Source organism: Arachis stenosperma, chromosome 10, assembly GCF_014773155.1.
Source record: "Arachis stenosperma cultivar V10309 chromosome 10, arast.V10309.gnm1.PFL2, whole genome shotgun sequence".
Taxonomy (NCBI): Eukaryota; Viridiplantae; Streptophyta; class Magnoliopsida; order Fabales; family Fabaceae; genus Arachis; species Arachis stenosperma.
Genome location: NC_080386.1, coordinates 94,251,927 through 94,263,275, shown reverse-complemented (window position 1 = coordinate 94,263,275; position 11,349 = coordinate 94,251,927).

The following is an 11,349-nucleotide window of genomic DNA, read 5'->3' as shown; positions in this document are numbered from 1 at the left end:
CATATGAGTCAAAGAAGGCTGTGGATCATTTATCAGGAGGCTCTCTAAACAAGAAGAAAACCATTGAAGAAGCCATAGATGTCATTGAAACAGTTGCTGAAAATGACTACTTCTATGCATCCGAAAGAAGTAACACCAGAGGAGTCATGGAGCTGAACCACATGGATGCCTTGCTAGCTCAAAACAAGATGATCACCAAGCAGCTAGCAGATCTTACCAAGAAGGTGGAGCCATCACTTCATCACCAGCTCAAGAAGGAGCAAACATAGGAGAAGAAGGTGACTAGGAGCAAGCCAACTATGTTGGAAACTCACCTAGACAAAACCATGATCCATACTCCAAAACTTACAACTCTGGATGGAGAAATCACCCCAACTTTGGATGGGAAAATCAACAAGACCAAGGACAAGATCAGAGATGCCACAACCTCAACTCCAACAACCATGCAACTCATCAAAATACCCCACAGAGACATTACCAACACCCATCCAACCAATCTTCACAACCCCCTAATCTCAACCCACCATCATTGACAGATGATAGACTCTCAAAGATTGAAGCTCTACTTGAAAGCTTATGCAGAGAAGTTCAAGACAACAAGGTGTTTAAGGAAGAGGTACGAGCCAACATCAAAAACCAAGGAGAGAACATCAAGAAGTTGGAGTCCCAAGTAGGGTACCTATCTCAACAACTTCCTAAGTCCACTGATGGATTCCCCAGTGACACAGAGAAGAATCCAAGAGGAGAAACAAGGAAAGTAAGATGGGAAGAATGTAAAATGATAACCACAAGTGATGGAGAGAGTATGAATGGAGTAGAACACCTTCAAAACAATCACAAAGAAAGCCAGGAGGAAGGAAGTTATACAACTCAACCTACATCCAAGGAAGAGCTAAAGAAGAAGGATGTGTTGAACCCATATGCACCTTTTCCCCACAGGCTTAAAGGTGGTGTAGCAGGGAGAATGTACTCAAGGTTCCTTGATATGTTTGCATCTCTTGATGTAAATATACCATTCATTAGAGCCCTCCAACAAATGCCTTTCTACATCAAGTATATAAAGGAGCTACTAGCCAGAAAGAGTCCATTGAAAGGTGGACAAACCATAAAGATGAACAAGGACTGCAGTGCCCTCATTCAACCAGGGGCACCTACAAAGAAGGAGGATCCAAGGAGTTTCCACATTCCCTGTGCCATAGGAGAAACAATGATTGACAAAGGGCTTTGTGACTTGGGAGCAAGCATCAATGTAATGCCTCTCTCCCTCATGAAGAGGCTCCAAATCAATGAATTAACTCCCACTGATGTAATTATCAGACTGGCTGACAAAACTCAAAGACAAGCAATAGGAGTGGTTGAAAATGTGCTGATAAACTTTGGGAGCTACTACCTTCCCACAAATTTTGTTGTTCTGGAAATGGATGAGAATCCTATCTACCCCATCATTCTGGGAAGACCATTCCTATCCACAGCCAGAGCACTCATAGATGTAGAGCGAGGAGAGCTGGTACTGAGGATACATGATGAGCAGCTCACCTTCAATGTCTTTAAACCCTCACAAGAATCAGATCATGATAATAGAGAGTTGATGGAGGAGCCAACCAAGGAAGCATTGATGCAAGAAACAAGTAGTGAAGCGGAAACAATACAAATAGAAGCCCCATTGGTTGGAAAGCCATGTGCTCAGGAAGAACCACATCAAAAGGGGATCCAAAAGAAACCAGAACCACCAGAGCCATGCAAAGATAGCAACAAAAATCCCTTAGAGGAAGAATCTGTAGAAAGCAAGATAGCACTAAAAGAAACAAGGAAGAAAGTACCTAGAAGATGGAGAAACAAGAAAATTCCTACGGAAGATTTCTCTCCAGGTGATGAAGTGATCTCTACATATTTCCCAACCATACCACCTCACCCTTCCACTATTCCATATCAGCTGCCCCCAGTGTATACCATCAACAAAATCATGTCCTTAGAGCATATGGAGCTTATCAACAAAGCTAATAGACATAGGTTCACTGCAAGAGGGGAGGACTTCAAGCACTATCAGCCACCTTGACAAGAACCAAACGTCAAGCTAGTGACGCTAAAGAAGCGCTTCATGGGAGGCAACCCATGTTCTATAACTCTCTCTCTTAAATCTCTAATAATAGTAATAATGCAAAGTTCATGGATTTTCAGATCAATTTTGACAACCAATATAAGACTCCTTTACATGCAAAGTATAGTACATGATAAGTTTGGTGTTCAAAGCACACCAAGTGGGTTTGAACACACTTTTTGAAAAAAGCAATTCATTCCCCAAACTTGTTGCACCATATGACCACAAACAAGTTTGGTGTACCAACGTTGCATGCATGGACAGCTTAATGGTTGATTGATGTGTATTCATGAATTCATGGAAAGAAATTAGCCACAAAAAAAAGAGAGATTTTTGTTTAGTTAGTTCACCCCTTGAATTTTCCCACCAATTTTTCAATTAATTTTCACATTCTCTCTTTTTCGTGTATAGGGAATCAAAAAGGACATTGATGGTACTTGATAGGACAAATGAGGAAGAGGGATTCGGCCACTACACCAAGGGAATTTCACACTTGTCCTCCTGGGGAATGTCCTTGGAAGTGTTGCCATGCAACATTGGGAGTGGATGGCTTTGGAGAGAACCAAGACCATCATAAAAGAGGTGATCCTTGTGCTTATTCAATCTCAAAATCCCAACCGTCCACTATCAAACAACACCATCAATCCACACCCTTCAACAATTGCCATCTCTCTATATAAACCCCTTTACACAACCTTTCCGTACACACCCTATATCCCCATCTTTTTCACTTCTTTCTCTTGGCTATACGTACTTCACGTACACCTTATATCCTCACCTTTCTTCCTTCTCTCAAAACACATTCCTCTAAGACACATTCTGCCTCACATCAACCGAATTCCATCTTCAACTTCATAGCTTTCACAATCTTCGCAAACCAATCCTCACTCATGGCATCATCAAGCTCCAAGAGGTAAAAAGGGAAGGGACCCATAGAGCATCCTCCTTTTGATGAAGTGCGATTTAGAACCTTCTATCATGCACTTCAGTATGGGTGGATGACTGGGAAAGAAATAATTTATGAACTAGGCTTTCAAGTCACAAAAGCCGAGTGCCCAGGAATCATAGAGAAGGTGGAACAACGCCGATGGGAGCTCCTCACCGATCCAGTCACAAGGGTGAATGCCACTCTAGTAAGAGAGTTCTATGCTAATGCAGTCAGGCAAGAGAAGGAGGATGACTCATACACAAGTTTTGTGAGATGGGTCGTAGTAGATTTTAGTCCCATGACTATCATGAAAGTGTTGAAATTGAGAAGCATACCCTTTGAAGAGGAGAGCTATCACTCGAGAATGAACCAAAACCCCAATTATGACCAGATTATACAGAATATATGTGTGCAAGGAGCAGATTGGGAGAGAGGTCCCAAGGGGAAGCCAAAATTTATAAAAAGAGGAGATCTCCTCCCTGAGGCTAAAGGTTGGTTCGAAATTGTAAGGAGATCCATCCTCCCAGCCGGAAACAACTCAGAGGTAAACCTCAAGAGAGCAACGATGGTGCAATGCATAATGAAGGGAGGAGAGATCAAGGTTCATGAACTCATAGCTCAAGGCATTCGGAAGCTCGCTGAGAAGAGTGACTCTGGAGGAAAGTTGGGTTATCCTAGCACTATCTTCCTCCTATGCAAACTGGCCAGGGTGATATTCGAAGATGAAAACCCTGAGTGGATAAAGGTTGGTCTTCCACTCACTTATCGCCGGATGCACACTACTGCAACTCCATTACCTCCACGAAGGGTACGGAAGAGGCCAGCTGATGAGCGGATAATTTGTACGCTTTTTGGCATTGTTTTTAGTATGTTTTCAGTATCTTTTAGTTAGTTTTTAGTATATTTTTATTAGTTTTTAGTTAAAATTCACTTTTCTGGACTTTACTATGGGTTTGTATGTTTTTCTGTGATTTCAGGTATTTTCTGACTGAAATTGAAGGTTCTGAGCAAAAATCTGATTCAGAGACTGAAAAGGACTGCAGATGCTATTGGATTCTGACCTCCCTGCACTCGAAGTGGATTTTCTGGAGCTTCAGAAGCCCAATTGGCGCGCTCTCAATGGCGTTGGAAAGTAGACATCCTGGGCTTTCCAGAAATATATGATAATCCATACTTTGCCCAAGATTTGATGGCCCAAACCGGCGTTCAAAGTCACCCTTAGGAATTCCAGCGTTAAACGCCGGAACTGGCATAAAACTTGGAGTTAAACGCCCAAACTGGCATGAAAGCTGGCGTTTAACTCCAGAAAAGGTCTCTACACGAAAATGCTTCATTGCTCAGCCCAAGCACACACCAAGTGGGCCCGGAAGTGGATTTTTCTGTCATTTACTCATTTCTGTAAACCTTAGGATACTAGTTTACTATTAATAGGACCTTTTGACATTGTATCTGTACCTCATGACATTTTACACGTTTCTTTGTGTACATTCCACGGCATGAGTCTCTAAACCCCATGGTTGGGGGTGAGGAGCTCTGCTGTGTCTCGATGGATTAATGCAATTACTACTGTTTCTTATTCAATCATGCTTGCTTCCATTCTAAGATATCACTTGCTCTTAACCCGGATGAATGTGATGATCCGTGACACTCATCATCATTCTCAACTATGAACATGTGCCTGACAACCACCTCTGTTCTACTTTAGATTGAGTAGATATCTCTTGGATTCCTTAACCAGAATCTTCGTGGTATAAGCTAGAACTGATGGCGGCATTCAAGAGAATCCGGAAGGTCTAAACCTTGTCTGTGGTATTCTGAGTAGGATTCAATGATTGAATGACTGTGACGTGCTTCAAACTCCTGAAGGCGGGGCGTTAGTGACAGACGCAAAAGAATCACTGGATTCTATTCCGGCCTGATTGAGAACCGACAGATGGATAGCCGTGCCGTGACAGGGTGCGTTGAACATTTCCAATGAGAGGATGGGAGGTAGCCATTGACAACGGTGAGACCCTACATACAGCTTGCCATGGAAGGAGCCTTGCGTGTTTGATGAAGAAGACAGTAGGAAAGCAGAGATTCAGAAGATGGAGCATCTCCAAAGCCTCAGCCTATTCTCCATTACTGCTGAACAAGTAACCAAATTCATGTTCTTTTGCTTTTCACAATCAATCCTGATAATTTCTGATATCCTGACTAAGATTTACAAGATAACCATAGCTTGCTTCAAGCCGACAATCTCCGTGGGATCGACCCTTGCTCACGCAAGGTATTACTTGGACGACCCAGTGCACTTGCTGGTTAGTTGTGCGGGATTGCAAAAGTGTGATTGCAATTTCGTGCACCAAGTTTTTGGCACCGTTGCCGGGGATTGTTCGAGTTTGGACAACTGACGGCTTATCTTGTTGCTTAGATTAGGACTGTTTTATTTTTGTTGGTTTAGAGTCTTTTAGTTGAGTCTAGTTTCATATTCAAAGTTTGGTGTCAATTGCATGCTTTTGTTTTTCTTTTAAAATTTTCGATTTTGCATGTTCTTAGTCCCTTTTTGATTCATAAAAATTCTAAGTTTGGTGTCCTCTTTGTGTTTTTCCTTTAAAATTTTCGAAAATTAGTGTTTGATTTTCTAAAAATTTTAAGTTTGGTGTCTTTTTGTTGTTTTTCTCTTTCCTCTTTTTAAAAATCAAATCTTTTTCATAAAAATTTTTCAATCATATCTTTTTAATTGCTATTTTCAAAATCTTTTTAATTAACTAATTGATTCAGTTCTCAATTTGCTTTGATTTTATTTTCTTTTTGATTTTCGAATTTTTATCTTAATTTCCTTTTATTTTATTTTATTTTTTTCGTTTAATTCAAAAAAAAAAAAGAAACAAAATTTATCTGTTTGCAATCATTATCATTTCCCTTTTGTCCATTATGGACCTAAGAGGGATTGATCAGTCCAAAAGGACTTTGGGGTCATATGCTAACCCCATTACAGCTGCATATGGGAGTAGCATCTGTATACCTCCCATCAAAGCAAGCAGCTTTGAGCTAAATCCTCAACTCATTATCATAGTGCAGCAAAATTGCCAGTATTCCGGTCTTCCACAGGAAGAACCTACTGAGTTTCTGGCACAGTTCTTACAAATTGCTGACACAGTACATGATAAAGAGGTAGATCAGGATGTCTACAGACTATTGCTGTTTCCATTTGCTGTAAAAGATCAAGCTAAAAGGTGGTTGAATAACCAACCTACAGCAAGCATAAAAACATGGAAACAGTTATCAGACAAATTCCTGAATCATTTTTACCCTCCAAAGAGGATGACACAGCTAAGGCTGGACATCCAAGGCTTTAAACAAGAGGATAATGAATCCCTTTATAATGCCTGGGAGAGGTATAGAGGTATGCTTAGAAAATGCCCTTCTGAAATGTTTTCAGAGTGGGTACAGTTAGACATCTTCTACTATGGGCTCACAGAAAAAGCTCAGATGTCTTTAGACCACTCAGCTGGTGGATCTATACACATGAGGAAGACAATTGAAGAAGCTCAAGAGCTTATAGACACTGTTGCTAGAAATCAATACTTATATTCTAGCAATGAGTTCGTTCCAAAAGAGGAGGTCATGGCATTAGTCACTGATCCTCATCCTCAAGAACAGATGAATGAGCTTAATCAACAATTGCTCCTGATGACAGAACAGTTAGCAGAATTTAAAGAAATGCTTCATGATACTAAGGTTGCTAACAAGAACATAGAACTGCAGTTGAATCAGGCAAAACAGCAAATATCTAAACAGATAACAGAGGAATGTCAAGCAGTTCAACTGAGGAGTGGGAAGACACTGAATAACACTGCTCAAAAGAGCAAAAAGCCAAACAAGGAACAATTGACAGAGGATAACCAAACCACTGTTCAAAATCCCTCTGAGGACAGTGAGAGCCCAGAGAGGAATGTTATTGGCGTTCAAACGCCAGAAAGGGAAGGAAAGCTGGCGTTAAACGCCCATTCCCTGCCCAGTTCTGGCGTTCAAACGCCAGAAAAGGGGGAAAAGCTGGCGTTAAACGCCCATTCCCTGCCCAGTTCTGGCGTTCAAACGCCAGAAAAGGGGGAAAAGCTGGCGTTTAACGCCCATTTTTCACCCAATCCTGGCGTTCAGACGCCAAGGGAGGATCAGACACCTGAGAGTGCTGACAGTAATCCCTCTAAAAAGGCTTCTTCAACCACTTCTGTAAGGAATAAACCTGCAGCATCTAAGGTTGAAGAATATCAAGCCAAGATGCCTTATCCTCAGAAACTCCGCAAAGCGGAACAGGATAAGCAATTTGCCCGCTTTGCAGACTATTTAAGGACTCTTGAAATAAAGATTCCGTTTGTAGAGGCACTTGAGCAGATACCTTCTTATGCTAAGTTCATGAAAGAGATCTTAAGTCATAAGAAGGATTGGAGAGAAACTGAAAAAGTGTTTCTCACTGAAGAATGCAGTGCAGTCATTCTGAAAAGCTTACCAGAAAAGCTTCAAGATCCTGGAAGCTTTATGATACCATGCACATTAGAGGGTGCTTGCACCAAGACAGCCCTATGTGATCTTGGAGCAAGCATCAATCTAATACCTGCATCCACTATCAGAAAGCTTGGGTTGGCTGGAGAAGTCAAACCAACCAGGATATGCCTCCAACTTGCTGATGGCTCCATTAAACATCCATCAGGCATAATAGAGGATATGATTGTCAAGGTTGGGCCCTTTGCTTTTCCAACTGACTTTATGGTGCTGGAAATGGAGGAGCACAAGAGTGCAACTCTCATTCTAGGAAGACCTTTCCTAGCAACTGGACGAACTCTCATTGATGTACAAAGAGGGGAAGTTACCCTGAGAGTCAATGAGGATGAGTTCAAGTTGAATGCTGTAAAAGCTATGCAGCATCCAGACACACCAAATGACTGCATGGGCGCTGACATTATTGACTCTCTGGTAGAAGAGATCAGTATGGCTGAAAGCCTAGAATCAGAGCTTGAGGACATCTTCAAAGATGCTCAACCTGATCAAGAAGAACTAGAGGAAGCAAAGGAAATTTCGAAAATTCCTCAGGAGGAGGATAAACCTCCCAAACCTGAACTCAAACCTCTACCACCTTCCCTGAAGTACGCATTTCTGGGAAAGGATGACACTTTTCCAGTGATTATAAGCTCTGCTTTAAATCCACAGGAAGAGGAAGCACTGATTCAAGTGCTAAGGACACACAAGACAGCTCTTGGGTGGTCCATAAGTGATCTCAAGGGCATTAGCCCAGCTAGATGCATGCACAAGATCCTGTTGGAGGATAATGCCAAACCAGTGGTTCAACCACAGAGGAGGCTAAATCCGGCCATGAAGGAGGTGGTGCAGAAAGAGGTCACTAAATTACTGGAGGCTGGGATTATTTATCCTATTTCTGATAACCCCTGGGTGAGCCCTGTCCAAGTTGTCCCCAAAAAGGGAGGCATGACAGTGGTTCATAATGAAAAAAATGAACTGGTTCCTACAAGAACAGTCACAGGATGGCGTATGTGTATTGACTACAGAAGGCTCAATACAGCCACCAGAAAGGATCATTTCCCTTTACCATTCATAGACCAAATGCTAGAAAGACTAGCTGGTCATGATTACTACTGCTTTTTGGATGGCTATTCAGGCTACAACCAAATTGCAGTAGATCCTCAGGACCAAGAGAAAACAGCATTTACTTGCCCTTCTGGCGTGTTTGCCTACAGAAGGATGCCTTTTGGTCTGTGCAATGCACCTGCAACCTTTCAGAGGTGCATGCTCTCTATCTTCTCAGATATGGTAGAGAAATTTCTGGAAGTCTTCATGGATGACTTCTCAGTATATGGAGACTCATTCAGCTCCTGTCTTAACCACTTATCACTTGTCCTGAAAAGATGCCAAGAGACTAACCTGGTTTTAAACTGGGAGAAATGTCACTTCATGGTGACTGAGGGAATTGTCCTTGGGCATAAAATTTCAAGCAAGGGAATAGAGGTGGATAAGGCAAAGGTAGAGGTAATTGAGAAATTACCACCACCTGCCAATGTTAAGGCAATCAGAAGCTTTCTGGGGCATGCAGGATTTTACAGAAGGTTCATAAAGGATTTTTCGAAAATTGCTAAACCTCTGAGTAATCTGCTAGCTGCTGACACACCATTTGTGTTTGACACACAGTGTCTGCAGGCGTTTGAGACCCTGAAAGCTAAGCTGGTCACAGCACCAGTCATATCTGCACCAGATTGGACATTGCCATTTGAATTAATGTGTGATGCCAGTGATCATGCCATTGGTGCAGTGTTGGGACAGAGGCATAACAAACTTCTGCATGTCATTTATTATGCTAGCCGTGTTCTAAATGATGCACAGAAGAATTACACAACCACAGAAAAAGAATTACTTGCAGTGGTTTATGCCATTGACAAGTTTAGATCTTATCTAGTAGGATCCAAGGTGGTTGTGTACACTGACCATGCTGCTCTTAAATACTTACTCACAAAGCAGGATTCAAAACCCAGGCTTATCAGATGGGTGTTGCTTCTGCAAGAGTTTGATATAGAAATAAGAGACAGAAAAGGGACAGAGAACCAAGTAGCTGATCATCTGTCCCGAATAGAACCAGTAGCTGGGGCGTCCCTCCCTTCTACTGAGATCTCTGAGACTTTCCCAGATGAGCAACTCTTTGCCATTCAGGAAGCTCCATGGTTTGCAGATATTGCAAACTATAAAGCTGTGAGGTTCATACCCAAGGAGTACAGCAGAGTGCAAAGAAAGAAATTAATTTCAGATGCCAAGTACTACCTCTGGGATGAACCATATCTCTTTAAGAGATGTGCTGACGGAGTGATCCGCAGATGTGTACCCAGAGAAGAAGCACAAAGGATCCTATGGCATTGCCATGGATCACAGTATGGAGGGCATTTTGGAAGTGAGCGAACAGCCACTAAAGTCCTCCAGTGTGGCTTCTACTGGCCTACTCTCTATAAAGATTCCCGAGAGTTTGTGCGTAACTGTGACAGTTGCTAAAGAGCTGGTAACCTGCCTCACGGATATGCCATGCCTCAACAAGGGATATTAGAGATAGAATTGTTTGATGTATGGGGAATTGACTTCATGGGGCCATTCCCACCATCATACTCAAACACTTACATTTTGGTGGCGGTAGACTATGTATCTAAGTGGGTAGAAGCAATTGCTACACCCACTAATGATACCAAGACCGTGCTAAAATTCCTCCAGAAACACATCTTCAGCAGGTTTGGTGTTCCCAGAGTACTAATCAGTGATGGGGGCTCTCATTTCTGCAACAAACAGCTATACTCTGCTATGGTTAGATATGGAATTAGCCATAAAGTGGCAACTGCGTATCATCCACAGACAAATGGGCAAGCTGAAGTCTCTAACAGAGAGCTAAAAAGAATCCTAGAACGGACTGTGATAGCCCGAAGAAAGGATTGGGCAAAGAGCTTGGATGATGCTCTGTGGGCATACAGAACAGCATTCAAGACTCCTATAGGAACCTCTCCATACCAACTGGTGTATGGGAAGGCCTGTCATTTGCCTGTGGAACTGGAACATAAAGCCTACTGGGCAACCAGATTCCTAAACATGGATGCTCAGTTAGCTGGTGAAAAAAGATTGCTCCAGTTAAATGAGCTAGAGGAGTTCAGACTCAATGCCTTTGAAAATGTAAAAATCTATAAGGAAAAGGCAAAGAAGTGGCATGACAAGAAATTGTCAACCAGAGTCTTTGAGCCAGGACAAAAAGTTCTGCTCTTCAACTCCAAGCTCAAATTGTTCCCAAGAAAACTCAAATCCCGGTGGAGGGGTCCGTATGTGATCACAGGAGTGTCACCATATGGATATGTTGAGCTTCAAGATATTGATTCTAGCAAAAAGTTCATTGTTAATGGACAGAGAATCAAGCATTATCTTGAGAGCAATTTTGAGCAGGAATGCTCAACACTGAGACTTGAGTGATTCTCAGTAAAGGTCCAGCTAAAGACAGTAAAGAAGCGCTTGCTGGGAGGCAACCCAGTCATTAGGAGGTTATATGATTAGTTCTTACAGAGGCAAGTATCAAAAATGAAGGAATTCACAGGGTTACAGAAGGATTCAGCTCAAAAAGCAGAGAAAATGAGCTTACTGGCGAAAAAACGCCAGTAAGGGGCATTTTGGGCGTTAAACGCCAGAATGGGTACCATTATGGGCGTTTAACGCCAGGAATGGTGCCATTTTGGGCGTTAAACGCCAGAATGGGCACCATTCTGGGCGTTTAACGCCAGGTGTGCAGCATCCTGGGCGTTTAGAAAAATGC